Source organism: Herpailurus yagouaroundi, unplaced genomic scaffold (genome assembly GCF_014898765.1).
Source record: "Herpailurus yagouaroundi ecotype Mexico unplaced genomic scaffold, PumYag 29, whole genome shotgun sequence".
NCBI classification, from domain to species: Eukaryota; Metazoa; Chordata; class Mammalia; order Carnivora; family Felidae; genus Herpailurus; species Herpailurus yagouaroundi.
The window spans coordinates 77567186-77586293 of NW_024412377.1; the positions used below are offsets into that span (position 1 = coordinate 77567186).

Here is a 19108-nt window from a genome sequence, read left to right on the forward strand (position 1 = left end):
CCCATGCTTTTCATTAATTTTTCTCCTCCTGACCAGAGCTTGATGTTTTTCAGGTGCCTCTTTCACAAAACTTCACTTTGATAGTACTAGCCCCAAATTCTGACCTAACTTTATTCCTATCATAACATACATGTCCTATAACCCAGTCTTTCAAATCATTGCTAAATTAGTAACTGATTCCTATCAACTTAGATGAATCAAATTGATAAAGGTTCTTTGCCAAGTGACTTAACAAGGGATTTATGGAACAATTAATTTATTCAACTGCACATTTGCCAATCATGGAATAAGCTCCAGTCAGGGGTGATAGAAAATATTTAAAACGTCAAAGTCTTTCATGGGTTCCCTCTTATATTCCATGGAAACACCCATTTATCTAACTGAAAGGAAAGTCTTTACATACATAACATTAAGTTGACGGGGGAAATAAAGATCTGCAGAAGTCAGATCATCAGAATATTGAGATAAAATATCTAAATTTTAGGAGCTCTGGGACCTAACGTAGGTTAGTTCACTTTTCAGATCCTCAGTTTATCTGAGGAGGAAATTCCAAATTGAGGTGGAAATTCCAAAACAAACTATAGATTTAATGTGAGAAATACATTAGGAAATGCATTTGAAAGCACCATACAAACTTATGGTACTATACAAATGAGACTTATTTTATTTTATTTTGTAATTCACAGAGAGAGAGAGAGAGAGAGAGAGAGAGAGAGAGAGAGCACCTCAGCAGAGGAGAAGAACAGAGGGAGATGGAGAGAGACTGAGAGAGAATTTTAAGCAGGCTCCACACTCAGTACAAAGCCTGATAAGAGACTCAATCCCACTGACCCTTGGATGATGATCTGAGCCAAAATCAAGAGCCATATACTCACCTGATTAAGCCACAGGTGTCCCGTAGCTTATTTTCATATTTAGTAATACAGTACAACTGTATTAAAACTTAAAAATATAAGGGAATGTAGCACAGAGGCAATTGTATCTGACTGAGCCACCCAGGGGCCCTGGTAGTAATGGGGTTTTAAAAAGAGTTGCATTAGTTTATGACCAATGTTATTACCTGTCAGAATATAAACTGAGATTACTACTAATAATTTTATTAAAGTTCAACTTTGATTCCTTATGTTACAGAATTAGTTATTTTTTAGTGATATATACTATATATATTTTTTTAATTGTTATAAGCACACATTTTGGCTATTGATGAAATATAAGTAACTTAGTGGTTTTAGCCAGGAGAAATAAACCAATCTTCACAAATTAAAAACAAAAATCGTTGTAGTCATAAGAACACAAAATAATAATTGTTTACTGGGCAGGAAGAGCAGAAAGGACAAGAGGTTTTTGTTTTTGTTTTTGTTTGGTTTGATTTTTTTGTTTTTAGAAGCAGCAGTAAAAATTTTACCTAATAAAGTATAAGACCTTTTGGCCTGGCATGCAGAGTTTAGAAGTTGTTATTCCATCTTAAGAAGTAAAAAGTTGAAGAAACTAGAAAATCAACAACTCTTCTTAGATCCATCACTGAAGTGAAGTTACAGGGAAAAACACTGCCTCAAAATTGGAGGAAAACTGGCACATACTGAGAAGAATAACTTACTAGAGAAGAAACGCAGGAGTAAAAACCTTCATGGGAATTAGTGCTGGGGTCGGAAGCCTGAACTGTGATGGACAGTATACATTCTGAATACAAGTTCACTGTCAGTCAGGCACATGGATTATAAATATGGCTTAAGTTTTCATTTTATTAATGCAGTCATTCAATAACCAGTTTTAATTTTTTTAAATTTTTTCAGTTCTTCTCCAGTTTTATTGATATAACTGACATATAACGTTGCATATGTTTAATTTATACAATATAAATTATGATATATGTTGTAAAATAATTACCACCATAAATTTAGTTAACCTACATCCCATCACGAAGTTACAACTTTTTTTTCTTGTGGTGACTCTTAAGATCTATACTCTTAGCAACTTCCAAATATACAAAACCATACTGTTAGCTACAGTCATCATGAATAACCAGTTGTTTTTAATGTTAATCAGATCTAATTATTTTTCTTTATGGCTAATGCTTTTACCATTTTATTTAAGAAATCCTGAACACAAGTTCACAAATATAGTCATATGTTTAAGAGGCCTTATGATTTTAGCTTTTACATTTAGAGTTATATTTTATCTGCCATCATTGTGGGTGTGTGTGTGTGTGACTTGAAGAAGAGATCAAAGTTTATTTTTGCAGTATGGGCTATCTAGCTGTTGCAGTAACATTTGTTGGGAAAAAAAAAAACACCTTTCCTTCCCCCACAAAAATTGCATTGACACCTTTACTATATGCATTAGACCAATTTTGAACTTTTGCTTGGGTTTCAAAGATCTATATATTCATCCCTTTACCTGCTTCCCATTGTCATTTTTACAGTATCTTAAAAGAGGGTCTTAAAACCAGTTTCTGGGATTCAAACTAGTATCCCAACTCTCCATGTGTGTGGACACCATGGAGTCCAGGAAAACATCTTTCCACAGATTCTGACATTCATTTGTCTATCCCTGCTTTTATTCTCTCTGTCATATTTTTAAGAGTTATTCTTGAACTGTAACAGGAAAAATAAATTGAAATATATGAACATGGATTTACCCTTTCATTGCTGTTACTTGATCATCTCTCTGAGTATCATCATTTATCTTCTTCAGGAGGTGTGCTGCCATTATTTTAGTTGTTATGGCAGAAATAGAAAAAGAGAGAATGGGTCAAATTTTAAATTTGATTACATAAAAAAGAGATATTTGAATAGTCTCAAAAGTAATATTTAATGGAGAGAAGTATTATCTAAATGCTTTATGCTACTTAGCCCAGCAAGAACCAGGACTGGAAGTATAAAAGAGAAAATTATATTATAGTCACGATTAGGAGTCCGGTTTTAAAACATGCCTGCAAACTCCTTTATATTTGTCTATCAGATAGTGGAATTTATTTTTCTTCCACTTAAATATAGGCTAGCCTGTGTGAACCTCTGCTAATAAGTAGAATTAACAAAAGAGAAACTGTTTGACTGTTGATACTAGATTAGGAAAGGTCTAATTCTTTCTTTTAGGACATTCATGTTGGCAACCCAACCATGTTGCAAGGTGCCCAAGCCACACAGAGAGGTCACGTGTCATATTACACTGTAGTACAAGCTTTGTTAATAATTTACAGCCAACATCGACCAGGAGATACGTGACGAATCAGGCTTCAGATCATTCCTGCATCCATCTTCTAGCATCCAGTAATTCCAACCTAATGCTGAAGGAAGCAAAATAAGCTGTATCCTTAAAGCCCTGCTCAAATTGAAGATCTGTGATTTTAAAAAAGCAAATGGGGCACCTGGGTGGCTCAGTCAGTTAAGCGCCAGACTTCAGCTCGGGTCATGATCTCACGGTTTGTGGGTTTGAGCCCCACGTTGGGGTCTGTGTTGACAGGTCAGAGCCTGGAGCCTGCTTTGGATTCTGTGTCTCCCTCTATCTCTCCCCCCACTCCTGCTTGTGCTCTGTCTCTCTATCCCTAAAAAAAATAAACAGTTTTTAAAGATTTAAAAATAATTCCTCCAAACACTCAATATTGCATTAGTTTGCCTCACAGAAATACATACCCAGAATGAATTTAGTTACCAGGAGTGGTGCTATAATAGCAAAACACTTTGAATGGGAGAGAGTGGCTTAGGCCCAGGTGGTGGGAGAAACTAAAAGGACACTGAGAGTCACAGACACTGTGAACAGAGGCTTGGTGGCCCTTAAGAAGGATGTTGTTGGGAGACAAAACGAACATGAGAAAAATGTTATTGGAAGGTGGGAAGTTTAATGATAGTCACCTTTGTTAACATGAAAAATTAAAAAAAAATGAACTTGATGATCTAATTAAGAATATTCCAGATAGAGTGTTAAAGTTGCCATCTGGTTTCTTCTAGTTGTTCACATTAAAACATAAAAGAAGACAGCATAAAGAAAACTTTTGTTTGTTTTTTTTTGGTTTTTTTTTTGTTTTTTTTGCATAAAGGAAACAAAACTCTCAGGTTTTGGTTTGACAATAAAACCATTTGGCATCTACATACTCTGCAGTTAGCAAATGATTCTAAAAAATTAAAACTGTTTTTTTGAGCTGATATCAAATTCAAGGCATTATCAGGAAAATACAGTCTACAGAAGATTCTCAGGGCAAGACCGTAAGTATATCACAGATATACTTATTGTGGTTTCAAACAGACAACAGTCGCTCTAAACATCTTACTGCCATGTCCCACTCATGTTCTTTATTACATAATAGGGCCTGTCCTCACAACCGTACAGGAAGCCAAAGATAGTGTTAAAGAATTAAACAAGGAGGCCGTTAGACAAGTGACTCTAACATCTTGGTAGCCTATATAAGCAAATGTAAGTCAGAGTCAATATGCTCAAATCCAAGAAAGTGAAAATTAAGAACAATCAATTGTAGCCAACAAGGCTGTCTCAAATAAGGTGACTGCTTATACTAGAACGAATCAAATAATTGCTTTGTTTTGCTTCTGTGTGTTCTCTATAGCAAACTTGTTTCTAGCTCTTGTCAGTGGAGCACCCCTAACCACTTTCTGTTGGGCACTGCCCAATTCAAATCAATGTTTGATTTGAATGTTTATTTTTTATGTTTTTTTAATATTTATTTATTTTTGGGAGAGAGAGAGGGTGTGTGAGCAGGGGAGGGGCAGAGAGAGAGGGAGACACAGAATCCAAAGCAGATTCCAGGTTCCAAGCTGTCAGCACAGAGCTGGACTCAGGGCTCAAATTCAAGAGCCATGGAAACTCTATCCATTTTAATGCACCTCAGTTTACTTTTTAACAATAGGAATGAACTTATGTTGATGAGATTGGTGAGTGCAGCTTTTGTTTGTGGGAACAAATGCTATTGATACATAAAACCTGCAAGAATTTTGAGAGAACATATTGGTGAAACATTACCAGCTTGAACTAAGACAGAGGCAAAACAAAATAGTCTATTGACCTTTAACTAGTATGGGCATGGCACATGCTGAGAAAACTGTTCAACTCCAAATCCTAATCATTTCTTTTTTTTTTTTCTAAAGATGTATTTATTTGGGGGAGCACACAGGTGGGGGAGGGGCAGAGAGAGGGGGACAGAAGATCTGAAGCAGACTCTGCACTGACAGGCTGACAGCAATGAGCCTGATGTGGGGCTCAAGCCCACTAACCATGAGATATGACCGGAAAGGAAGTCAGATGCTCAACCCACTGAGCCACCCAGGTGCCCCATGCAAATACTAATCATTTCTAATGGAAAAGAAATGAGAATGCAGATAGTAGAATCAAGAACTTGAAGGTGCATCCAAGAGCCATCCAGAATCACTCCCAGGCCATAGAATTGAGCCCTAATCAAAAAGCATGCAGCATGGTCTTGGCTGGATTTTAAATTTGTTGTATGTATATAATCTGTGGGTGTTCCCCTTTTTGAATGGGATGCTCCATAATAGCCAATCCTAGGCCAACCTCACCATCTTAATATTATTTGGCCGGGGTTGGGGGGGAGCACTGGCAGGAGGTGGCAGTGCTGCAAAGGAGTACATCATTTGTCTTTAAAGTTACCAGGTCTTCAGACACAGGGGGATTGTTCTGGAGGGGCTGCATTGAAGGTATTGTACCTGAAAAGACTCATCTACATCTGGATAAATTTAGATGATGAAATGTTGAGCTTTAAGCTGAACATTATTCCATAATAAATGAGACTTTCCTGGGGTCACGAGAGATGGGTTAGTAAACTTCACATGTGGGAAGAATAGAAATAGATGGCAGATTATGGCAAACTCATTGGCATTTCTCTCCATCAAAAGATGGATTCTAATTTCCCTTCTTTAAAATATGACCTGACCTGGGGTGCCTGGGTGGTTCAGTCGGTTGAGGGTCCGACTTTGGCTCAGGTCATGATCTCACAGTTCATGGGTTTGAGTCCCGCATTGGGCTCTGTGCTGACAGCTCAGAGCCTGGAGCCTGCTTCAGATTCTGTGTCTCCCTCTCTCTCTACCCCTCTCTCGCGTGTGCTCTCTCTTGCTCTCAAAAATAAAAAAATAAACATTAAAAAATTAAAAAAAATATATGACCTGGCCTTAATGACTTATTTCTAATTAATCAATGTCATGTAAACGATGATTGATGAATTGCAAAGATAGTTTCAAAAAGGCAAAGCCACTTTTACCTTCCCATTTCCCTCTTAGAATATTTACACTTTGTACACAGTCACCTAATTGAAAGGAATCCAGGACAATGTGGAGAGGGCAGGTGTAGATGCTTTGACTGGCATCCCCTCCACTTAATCCCAGGCTATAGTCAGGACCAATCACTAGTCATGTGATTCACTTAATATATCTATCTGTCATTTTGGAGAAACAGAAACGATGGAACTCTGAAGGATTAACTACATATCTAGTTATCCAAAAGAATCATTTATAATGAAAGAAGAATATTTCAATCAAAAGATTATTTAAAATGGTAAAAACTCATTTCTCTACTAATAGAGCTCTGTGATGGCTCATAAAAGAGATCGACACAGCTCTTAAGGAAAGAAAATTTTCTTTTTCTGTATATATCTGAGTTCATTTCAGTAAACTGCAATCCCACTACAATTTTTGAATACATATTTTAAATGTTCAGTGAAGAGTCACAAATACATTTTGCAAAAATAAGCCTGCCTATACCTTATGCTATTCAAGATTTTATAATTCATTAAACCAAAACTGTGTTATAATTGTGCAACACAAAGATTAAAGTTATGGCTTTAGTTAAATATATGTGCTCCGTCTTACTGAAATAAGGAATGAAAGTTTGAGGACATTTATAGATCTGAGGAATATAAACAGGGTATTAAGAACAGAATATTAACATGGAAATAAAGAATCCCTGTCTCTTCTGATGAAGTGAGGGAAATATCCAGAAGGATATAAGAACCTGTAACACAGAAATAAAAGTACTGAAAATGACTTCTTGTAAACCACTAAATAGTTTTCAAGCTCTTTGAGACTTGCCTTTTACTTCTTGTATATGTTAAAATAGTAGATAGCTTTCTGTTCCATTGGAAAAATATGAAGACTGCCATGCAAACTGCTGAAAACTCTTTCTTTTTAAATATCTTTCTCTTTGTCTTCCCTGCCTTTTACCTAATTTGTGGACCCTCATTCTCCTTCTCTGTTGCCGTTTTAAGCTTGTGTGGGAACAGGATAAAATATGTAGGGTAACTGGTATAACACGTACATTTAATCTCATTGTAAACTCACTTAAATTCTAAATGCCTAAAGCCTTCTATTTCTATTTTTGTTGTTATTGATTATTAATGAAAGGGTGATGGGTTTCAGGGATCGCTAAACAGTGGTACCCTATTGTTTGAAGAAAACTAAGTACATAAGTAGGGAAGATACTTGATGGGCTTTAAAAAGGATATTTAAATTCCAGATTATGAGGGAAATGAAAGCATTATCGTAAAGTGAACAAAATTTCACTGGCCCCCAAATGTCTAAGTGTTCCCTCTTCCCTCTGTGGGTTTCCCTGTACTGCCTCCTCTTGCTTCCCTGTGTACTCAGAACTTGCATTATGGGGAATGTTACTAGGAATGCTATGAATTTCTTTACCATTATATAGTTCTTAGGAAGCATTGCATTTCAGATTCTCTAGATTCAGATTCTGTAAAGAAGAAAAGAACAATCAACAAAACTGCTGAACTTAAAAGAAAAAAAATGCTAATTAGTAAAGAGTTGTAAATGGGTTTGTTTACTTTAGGACCCTTGATTTCTTCCTGTTGTTCTTGAGTTTTCCCACTCTGATTTCTACATCCATCATATTTCATTTCTCTGAAATCAGCTTATGCGCTTAATGGTCCAGACTGGGCAATCAATGTTGATTGAAATCAACTTTCAAATTGATGCAAGAGGTCCACTGCTGCTCTAAGAACCAGCTGTGTAAATCTAAGAGAAAGAGAACTGTCAGCTTTTTCCTTATGTATTTTTACATTTTCTTAAGCATACTGCTATTATAATGACCAAGTAAGCACTTATATCTAGAAAAGAAATCGTTGTTATAAACACCAAAGGTTATACCTTCAAATCCCTCCACTCTTACATGATGTTAGACAAAAATAAAAATTACTGCTGGCTTGTTAGCAACCACTTAGAAACTATTTGATTTCTTGGATACAAGGATAGGGTGCATGTTGCTGTGGTGCTTATTGAGGATATGCTATTTCCAAGGTATACTCATGGAAAGAGTGCCTTTTGTGTTGCTATGGAAGAAGGGCCCTATTTTCAAAGTCATCCAACCTAGGGTACTTCTAATTACAACTTGATGTTGGTTTTACAGAGAGAAGGCTCACAGCAGGGCAAGGCGAGATTGTTTCATTTCTCTCCCAATGGGATATCTATGTTGGGCCTTCAGAATTGAAACCAGGGAGGCTGCATTATATGCTTTCACTTGGTTGCCCTGGGGTGAATACAAGACATCATCTTTTTCTGTGAGAGATTTTTATTTGCTCTGTGTGGTTTCTTCTCCTTTACCTTGGCCTCCATGAAATCCCTCACTTTTTGCTACCAAAAACAAGTGACAAATCTCTTATTCAAATATAATCATTATTTGCCTCTGTAGTTTTAGTTCAATTTTTTAAAACATTGTTTTGGCTTTCTGTCATACATTTTTTAATAGACTTTGTATTTTAGGGCAGTTTTAAGTTCATAGCAAAATTGAGCAGAAGGTGTAGAGATTTCCCATTGTCCCGGTTGTCCACATTAGATGCAGGCTCTCCCACTGTCAAAATCCCCCACCAGAACAGTACCCTTGTTACAATTTATCAACCCATACTGTCATATCACCATCACCCAAAATCCATAGTTTACATTAGAGTTCTCTCCTGGTGTTGTATCTCTATGAGTTTTGATAAATGTATAATGACAAGTACCTAACATTATAATATTGTACAGAGTAGTTCCACTGCATAAAAATGTTTTATGCTCCACTAATTTATCCTTCTCTCCTCCCTAACACCTAGCAACCACTGATCCTTTTTCTTGTCTCAATAGTTTTGCCTTTTCCAAGATGTCATATATTTGGAGTCATACAGAAGGCTTTTCAGATTGCCTTCTTGAACTTGGTAATATGTATTTAATATTTACCCATGACCTTGTGCACATACCTCTTTATGCTGTTGCTGTCACAAATTACATCTTTATATATTACTTTCACATTATCATAGATTTATAACATTAGTTTATGTATTTATCATTTACATTATGTAGAAAATAAAGAAAACAGGTACAAACCAAAAACACAATAATACCAGTCTTTATATTTATTATGTAGTTACATTTACCAGAGTTCTTTATTTCTTTATATGGCTTCAAATTACTGTCTATTATCCTTTCGTTTAAGTCTGAGGGACAAACTTTAGCATTTCTTGTAGGACAGGACTACTTGCAAGGAATTCCTTTAGCTTTTTTTTTTTTTTCTTTAATCTGGATGTCTTAATTTCATCTTCATTTTTGAAGGATAGTTTGGACACATACAGAATTCTTGACAGTTCTTTTTTCCTACTTTTCTTTCAACACTTTAAACATTCCATCCCACTCCTTCCTAGCCTCCATGGCTTCTGATGAGAAATCTGCAATTAATCTTATTAAGGATTCCACCCACCCCCCACGCCCCATCCCCCACCCCAGTACATGATGAGTCACTGTTCTCACACTGCTTCTTCTTTTGTCCTTGACCGTCAATAATTTGATTATAATGTACCTTGGCATGGATCTCTTTGTATTTATCCTTTTTGGATTTCATTTAGCTTCCTGAAAGAATAGATACATGTCTTTGATCATATCTTAGTCATTTCTTGGAATATTCTTTCTACCCTACTCTTTCTCTTCTTTCCTTCTGGGATTGTGATTATGCTACTCTTGGTTCACTAACAGTATCTCACAAGTCTTTATTCATCATTTTTATATTTTCTTTCTGTTCCCAAGACCAGATAATTTCAATTCACCATCATCAAGTCACTGATTCTTTCTTCTGTCTGCTCACATTGGCTATTGAAATCCTCTAGTAGTGAATTTCATTTGTCAAACTTTTAAGGCCCAGAAATTCTATTTGGTTTGCTTTCTCTTTATTGATGTTGTCTATTTGATCATACATTTTCCTTCTGGTTGCCTATACATCTTTATCTAGGATCTCCTTAGCTCTTTGAACATATTTAAGACATTGATTTAACGTTTTTGTATAATAATTCTGATCTATCTTCCTTCAGGAACAGTTTCTTCTGTATATGGGCCATATATTCTTCATTCTTCATTATTCATATTTTTTGTTTAAACTAGAAATTTGAGTATTTTAATATGGAGACTCTAGAAATCATATTCTCCTCTTCTTCAGTGTTTGTTTTGTTGTTTGCTGTAGGCTATGGCTGTTTCCTTGTTAAGTAATTTTCATAAAGAATTTTTTTAATGTTTATGTATTTATTTTTCAGAGAGAGCACGTGCACAAGTGGGTGGGGGGCAGAGAGACACAGAATGTGAAGCAGGTTACAGGCTTTGAACTGTCAATGCAGAGCCTGATGTGGGGCTCGAACCCACAACTGTGAGATCATGACCTGAGCCAAAGTTGGATTCTCAACTGACTGAGCCACCCAAGTGTCCCAATTTCATAAAGTATTTTTGTAAAGTCTGTATTCATTTCAATGCATGGTCTCTGAAGTATCTATTCCTTTAGCTTTGTGTTCAGCCTGTGTTTTCACAGATCTTTTCTTGTACTTGAAGAGCTGAGACAGAGAGGAAAAGAGAGAGAGAACACATACACAAAAAGTTTGACAGAGATTTCTTTGAATACCTATTGCAAAATAAATGAAAGCAAAGGTAAGAGTTTTTGCAGATTGGCTCTATGTTGGGACACTCCTTCAACACTTAGCCATGCTCATTAAACTCTGCCTTAGAGGCATCTGCATGGCTCAGTAGGTTAAGCATCCAACTTCTGCTCAGGTCATGATGTCATGGCCTGTGGGTTGGAGCCCCGTGTTGAGTCCTGTGCTGATAGCTCAGAGACTGGAGCCTGCTTCACATTCTGTGTCTCCCTCTCTTTCTGTCCCTTACCCACTCACACTCTGTCTCTCTCTCTCAAAAATAAATAGACATTAAAAAAATTTTAAGAAAATAAAATTCTGCCTTAGTCTTCATTTTCCACTTGCATTGAGACTAGAGATCAGCTAGAGGTGAATGCTTCGGTTCTTCTAAGGGCTTTCTGCACATGTGTCTTATTTTCTTCACAATAATTAAAGTAGCATTTTAACTGTGAAAGAACTTGAACTTTTTTTTGACAGATCTTGAAGTCTGACTTTCTCTATATTAAGATTTATACTGAACAACCCAAGCAGATTTTAAATTAGTAAATGCTAAAACATCAACCAGTTTATAGCTATAATTCATGATTTCTATTGTTGTAATAAGTAAACATACACTAATTCAAGAGAGTTTGTGGATCAATAGAAGAATGTGTAACACTCTTCTGTGTATAGGACTTGAGACTCCAAAAGTTTTTACTACACATTATTTAAAAACTATATGAACAGTGCTAGTTTATAAAGATATAAAGATTATATCTTTAATCAAATGCACAGAGTTGTACTCATTTTAGTTACATAGTAGTCAATATAACAAACATCATGTTAACAAAGAATATTTTAATACTATTTCTGGAGAAATTAATGGGTCTTACATTCTCACCAATATAAACTCCATACACACAGAAATGTAGGCATATTAAATACACACATTATTCAAGTACTTTGCCCAACAAACTAGTAACAATTCAAGTATTTGTCTCATTTTCTTTACAATTATTTTACTATTTAAAAGTTACATGAATCGGGACGCTTGAGTGGCTCAGTCGGTTGGGCATCTGACTTCAGCTCAGGTCATGATCTCACAGTCCGTGAGTTTGAACCCTGTGTAGGGATCTGTGCTGACAGCTCAGACCCTGGAGCCTGTTTCAGATTCGGTGTCTTCCTCTCTCTCTGCCCCTCCCCAATTCATGCTCTATCTCTGTCTCTCTCAAAAATACTCATTAAAATTTTTTTTTAAAGTTACATGAATCAAAATACCAAATCCCTGAATATCATAAATGCAAAAATGCCAAATAAGTTACTTTCAAATAAGTTAAACCTGATGATTTTGAAAAGGCAGATATATTCATAATAGAGAGCACTTGTATTGCAACATTTAAACACAGATAAGAAATCAGCTAGTTGGTTTCTGTATGTTTGGCACTAAGGCATATTTATATTATACATATATGTGCATGTGTGTGTGCGTGTGTGTGTGTGTGTATACTGCATATATACTGTATTTATACAGTATATAAACAGTAAAACCTTGGTATGCGAGCATAATTCATTCCGGAAACATGCTTGTAATCCATAGCACTTGTATATCAAAGAGAATTTCAAGAACCATTGACTCAGTTGTGATCATGTGACATTTGTTGTCACATACTACTCAGATTGCAAGACATTGTTCATTTATCAAGTTAAATTTTCTTAGAAATGTTTGCTCATCTTGCAGAACAGTCACAGAACAAGTTACTCATAATCCAAGGTTTATGAATATATTTATATACACACAGTATATAAACTCAGGAGTGTTGTACTGGCAACATTTTGTTAGGATCACCAAGAAGCATAATAGTGCAATCATAATGTGTAGAAAGAAAAAAGAAAGAAGTCAAAAAGCAGAGAGAAAAATACCTCCAATGTTTCTGATTACTTTACATCTATCTGGAGGAAAGACTCATTCCTGCCCTTATATTCCAGAAAGTAGCTCTCTGCTAATCTAATAACTCTTGTGGTTTTGGTTTAAGCCAGCTTCACTATGTTCTCTAATAGGTAACTAAAGGAGTCTTAATAAGACACAATACTTTTCAAAGTAATAAATTATGACTGGCCCGGGAAACTCTTGTTTATCTGTGTGCTCTGTGATTTGACCCTTATGTTTCTAGGACACTCTGTTCTTTCAAAGTAGGGAAAATTCACCTACTTTGAATGATCAACACTGAGATAATCTCAAATTTATTTCAGAAACTAAAAAAGGTTATGATCTAAAATAAAATAATAGCAAGACAACATATATTTTGAGTAGCTATAGAATTGCTGATGTGGGCTCAAAGGCTATTTAGTTTTTGCCATCCAATTCAGTAATAAAATGATGAGCCAAGGGAAAAGGAAAGCGATGGAAATATACTCTGAGTGCATATTTGCTATTACTCTTTCACTGACTTTACCTCATTAGTAAATCAAGATGAGTACTGTATTAGCTCAGCATCTAAAGGATGCATTCCTGTAAATAATGTTTCAATTGCAAATCTTCTTGAGTTTTCTATGTTATCCCATAAGGCTACAAGATGACCAAGTAACTGGCAGGAAATTTTATACTCCTGTTATTGATCATAGTATGAAAAGAAAACAATAAAGACATCAATAATACATGATACCTGATGACATCTTTATATCATGGCTAATAAAGATGATTTGGAATAGCCCATTGACATTTTCTATGCCCAGAACCCAGAGTAAATATATAATTTAATCTTGCTGTATGAGTTGAGGGCATTTTCTTTTTTGAAAATTGTGACATTATTCATGTTGCTAAAGATAAGGCCTGCCCCAGCTTTCAGATTTTAAAGCTTAGTTATTAAATTTGGCTTCAAGGTGAAGTGTGGGGAGGTAAATGGGAGTGATTGAGAGACTGCAGGTGACAGTTTGGGTCTCTGATTACAGAACTGAAAGAAATCAAAATGTGGAGCCAAAGAAATATGGCAGTTCCACTTTGCAGATAGTGAACTTTAATTGTAACCCCCACTATTTGGTGAAGTGGTTTTACTTAATTATTCAACAAATAAGTAGTCACTGGCAAAAAAAAAACCAACAAAAAAAAAAAACCAGCTTTTTTGACATTTGATGAGTTTTTTATTAAGAGATATTTAGTTTTGTTTGTCAGGTATTTATTACACACTTGGTACTTGTCCAATATAGATTTCTGTGGTGACAAGAAACTATAAATATACAATCTATATTAAAAAAAATACTGGCCTGCTCTATGACAGTGAATTTTTGTTTAGTGACATTCTATTCTTAAAGTCATCATTAGATAAAAGAATATTTTACACTGTTGCTTAAAATAAAAGAATATTTAAAGAAAGGAAAAAATCACAGGTAGAGAATTCTTCTCAAATTAATGAAATAAAAATTTACATATATTCTATAAAAGTTCAGCATATGTTTAATACTATGAAGGTTCATTTTCTTATTGTGTAGCATACCTTGATGCAATCAAAGGTACAATAATAAATAAACTACATGAATACAGTAGTAATAGTATTAGTATTACTATTACTGTTAGTAATTAGTATTACTAATACTATAACTATTAATAGTAGTAACAGTTAATAAATAAACTACATGAATACTCACAGAAAAATGTGGCAGAACATAAACACTCTAGATTGTTTTGGAAAAGCAATTCATTGAGATAAGATGAGAGAGATGATGAATAAATGAGGGCAAAATAGCTTTGTTTTAGTTTGTTTGGCTTTAGGGAGAGCTGAATAATAGGGGAAGATATCCTTAATTTGTATACCACACTAGAGAAAACCAGTTCTTCTTCCATGTTTCTCATTTACTCTCACACTACTGGCATATTCACAACATTTCTGGTGCCAGGTGTATGTCCCCCACCCCGAGAAACCTGAAACAGCAGCTGGGTTTCCTACACTTCAACTTAATTCCAACAATACCTTGGAGATACTGTCAGATCACACAGGTTAAGGACTCAGTCCCACAAGCCTGCCCCCCACTTCAGATATCAATCACACATAGTAGGTCTCCAGATTGCCCACAACTTCTCTCCAAGTTGTCTATAAATCAGAGGTTCCCATAACATCCTTCTCCCTGGGTTCAATTAATTGTTAGAATAGTTCACAAAACTCAGGCAAACACTTACTTACATTTAACTAGTTTAGTAAAGGATATGATAAAGGATAAATGAAGAGCCAGATGAAGACAGATACGTTTATGGAGGTCTCATAATGTAGACATAATTGATCATTAACTTCATTTCCAGCCCCTCACTCTCCTCCAGAAAATTGAGGGTGATGGAAGTTGACTATTCCAACCTCTAATTATGGCTTGGTCTTCAAGGAGGGTAGCCCCACCCTGTAGCCCATCTAGTTACCTCACTAGAACAGAAGATACTCCTAATGCTCTTATCCCTCAGGAATTTGCAAGCCTTGTAGAGCTCTGTGTCAGAAAGGGGTGGGGGCAGAGACCCATATATTATAATTTTAAATATACTATTATGCACATACTAATGTATGATGGTAGTGATGGAGAGGTCAGGTAATTTGGTATTTTATAGCTTACAGAAGAATGTAAGAATATTCTTCATTTACCTAAAATATGTTTTAACTTAGATTATTAACAAAAGCTTAGCAATTCTTAAAATTCTAATTCAATCTCACTTCTGTTTCCCTGACAGCTTGACCCACAGAGAGCTCCTTTTCCTTTTAATTGTTCCTATTACTATTTGATGATTATCATATACTGTCTTACGTTGGATACACCCTTCATGTGGTGTCTGGGTGGTTCAGTTGGTTAAGCATCCAAGTTTGGCTCAGGTCATGATCATGATTTGTGAGTTCAAGCCCTGTGTTCGTCTCTCTGCTATCAGATCAGAACCTGCTTTGGATCCTCTATCCCCCTCTCTCTCTGCCCCTCCCTTGCTCGTTCTCTCTCAAAAATAAACATTACAAAAAATGCCCTTCATTGTTTTTATTCTATTGTCCCTACTTAATACAATGTGATATATCACCACTGTGTAATCACGTGGTTTCACATTTATACCACACCTTGTGCCTTATATCTTGCACATCAAATAGTAATTGCTTTATGAATACATAAAATGATTGATTTCCTTGTTTTGACTAGTGAAGTTATGACTAGACAGATGAGTTCTGAAGTCCCTTTCCTCTTTAGGTTTGTAAGTTAATATAACTTCACAGGAAATCATTTATAAATTTTGATGAATGCTATTTATTCTAATTTCCTAGAGAAGCATTTAACCTTGAAATTAGCCTGAATTGTACACAAATAAACTATGAATTTTACATTTATTGCCAGATTGAATGAATATCCTGGGGATCAATTTGTGAATTTACATATACTCTTTGCTTTGGACTTCTTCCTTTATATCTGCTATATCTTTTACATAAATTTAGAAATGCTTCATCACTAAAACAAAACAAAACAAGTTTCACACAGCAATGCATAGTAAACCTTTAATAGACATTATTTTATTATTACAAAAAAAGGAAAGAAGAAAGAAAAATAAGAATAAGATAGGATGGAAGTAAAGATTGAATGAAGGTTAGATGAAAGGAAAGAAGGAAAGGAGGAAGTATTAAAGAAAAAAAATTATTCATGATACTTGTTAAAGATGATAAGGCAGGGGCGCCTGGGTGGTGCAGTCGGTTAAGCGTCCGACTTAAGCCAGGTCACCATCTCGCACTCCGTGAGTTCGAGCCCCGCGTCAGGCTCTGGGCTGATGGCTCGGAGCCTGGAGCCTGTTTCCGATTCTGTGTCTCCCTCTCTCTCTGCCCCTCCCCCGTTCATACTCTGTCTCTCTCTGTCCCAAAAATAATAAACGTTAAAAAAAATTAAAAAAAAAATAAAAATAAAGATGATAAGGCAGACTTTATTTAGGGAAGCTACCAGGATAGGTGTAGGGACCAATGTAATGTGCCTTGCAGTGAGGGAGAGAGTTTGGGCTCAATACTGAATACAATAAGAAAAAGTAGGAATTTATAGCCAAAGAATAGGAGTGTGTGTGCAATGGATAGAAAATTAATTAAGAGAAAATATCATGAGTAAGGGAGGGATTCTAGCTAAACAGACCCACAGGATTCTCACTGAAGACAGGCCATGGTGTTTGGATATCCCCTGGGGGATGTTGGAGGATAGGGAATCTGATCATATATCAAGGACTATTAGCTTTCCAGGGTGGAGAATTCTGGTTAAACTAAGTTAGCAGGAATTTTGCTAAAATTGGACAGTACAGAAGTGAACACAGAAGTCCAAAATTTGATGGATAGTTGTTAAAGAGCTCAGAAGAGGCTGATTAGAATTTGGTCAAGGAAGAAGGAAGGAAGACAGATATGATTATGAAGCTTCTTTACAAATGGCATCCATGAGGTGTATAATCTTCCCAGAAGCAACAAGCTGCTTAAAGAAAAAGAGAAAAGTCTAAATTGGGCAATTTTAAATTTGAGGATATTTGTAGAACCATGATTTTGTGAATTTTGTTCTGCTAGCAGAAATTCCCAATGAACTTGCACCTGCAAAACTGCATACTGCAAAACACATTCAGCATGTCATTCTGTGTGCACAAAAGATCAGGTTACACATTTAAGAGGTTTTAGGGTTTAAAGATATTATCATTAACATTATAAGTGTCTTGAAAAGCGTAAAATCGGACTTGGAATTCTGGGAGTTAGAAAAGTACTGTACATTGTATGTTGCTTTTCTTGATAGACTTTCTATCGGTTATTTCTATCAGCATACATGCACTCCAAAATTGAAAAAAAATTCAGAAATTAAGATTTCCCACCAGAATATATCTTCTTTTTCTTAATATTAGACACTTATCTCTAAAAACTACACTAAGGACATTTCTGTGATCCTGAGATCTGTATTCTATAATAGTTCAAATACTTCGGGAGCAGGGAGCTATTACATTGTTGATTCTTTGCCAAGTTTCTTGGAAATATTAGCATATATAAACCCTAGCCTTAGGATTATAAATGGATTATATCCTCTGTTGTTTGCACTTTTATTTAACTCCCCCCACTAATAGGTCACTTCTCAGGCAAACAGCACTAAACCCACTGTAGGCATTATAATATAGTTTTGCCTTTCTCAAAGCCTGTGAAACCGGCCCAGCTGGCCTGAATATTTATGGAATATTACAACACCCCTCAGGATTTTAAATCTATTTTTTCCTGATTTTCAGTAGCTAATATAATTATTTTTTACATAGCAGAGGAAGATTAATAACAGATGTGCAGAATATTTTAAATACAGTAGTATCCAATATGTTTTTGCATATATGTATTTCCTTTTTGGCATATTTTCAAGAGTTCTTCCTTTCCATTGCACTAAAATTGATATTTCTATCTGTGAGATATATGATGATCATATGGCATTGTGTTATTTTATCCATTGATTCCTAGTATAAGTACTGTCAAAACTTAGCATAAAAAAACAGTGGAAACTCTGCCTTCCTGGGGTGCAGATGGAAATGAATTTTTATTATAAGGAAACAGGAAGACAAACTTTGCCTTTGGATTTCTATGACCATGTATAATATATGGAATTAGTAGGCAATTTGCCTTTATTATAAATGATAATATGCTGAGTCACTGCCAGAATGGAAAGTGGTAAATTTTTGTTGCTAAGTTTGTCTTTGGTAAGAGCTAATCAAACAGAATTATGCTCCCATAGAAAGATTTCTGTTGCCTTCCAGTTTAATGCATTTTTTAAGTTTTCAGAGATTTTTTTTTAAACTAAGTTTTTAGGCTGATAATTTCTTAAAAGCAACTATTAAGGAGGAGAATATGTGAGAACCATACATTCTGTCCCAGCTTGACTTTGTGCTCACTCACCCTCTCTTAAAATAACCTAAATAACACACACACACACACACACACACACACACACGCGCACACACACACACACACACACACACACACACACACAGGCTGAGGATAAGGGAAAATCTTTGATGGTGTATTGCACCTGAATAGGTGTCATGAGCTGAATCATGTCCCCTCACAATTCATATGCTGAGGTCCTAACCCCCAGTTACTCACAATGTGACCTGATTTGAAGATCTTTTCAGAGGTCATTAGAATCTAAGGCCTCTTGTGGGTTCCCGGGCATAATTCCAACATGGGGTGTGGGGTGGGTTATACTAATATATATATATATATATATATATATATATATATATATATATATATA

The 19108-nt window shown here is 35.5% G+C and overlaps 1 long non-coding RNA gene across 1 annotated transcript in view; it reads right to left on the bottom strand.

The window, feature by feature from the left end:
- Positions 1-6451: 6451 nt before the first annotated feature.
- The window catches only part of LOC121012518 (uncharacterized), a 120399-nt gene continuing 107742 nt past the window's right edge, over positions 6452-19108 (bottom strand). The window contains exons 6-7 of the long non-coding RNA XR_005782156.1: positions 7790-7979; positions 6452-7698 (exon numbers count right to left, since the gene is read on the bottom strand). This is a non-coding gene — a long non-coding RNA (uncharacterized LOC121012518). The remainder of the gene's footprint in view (positions 7699-7789; positions 7980-19108) is intronic.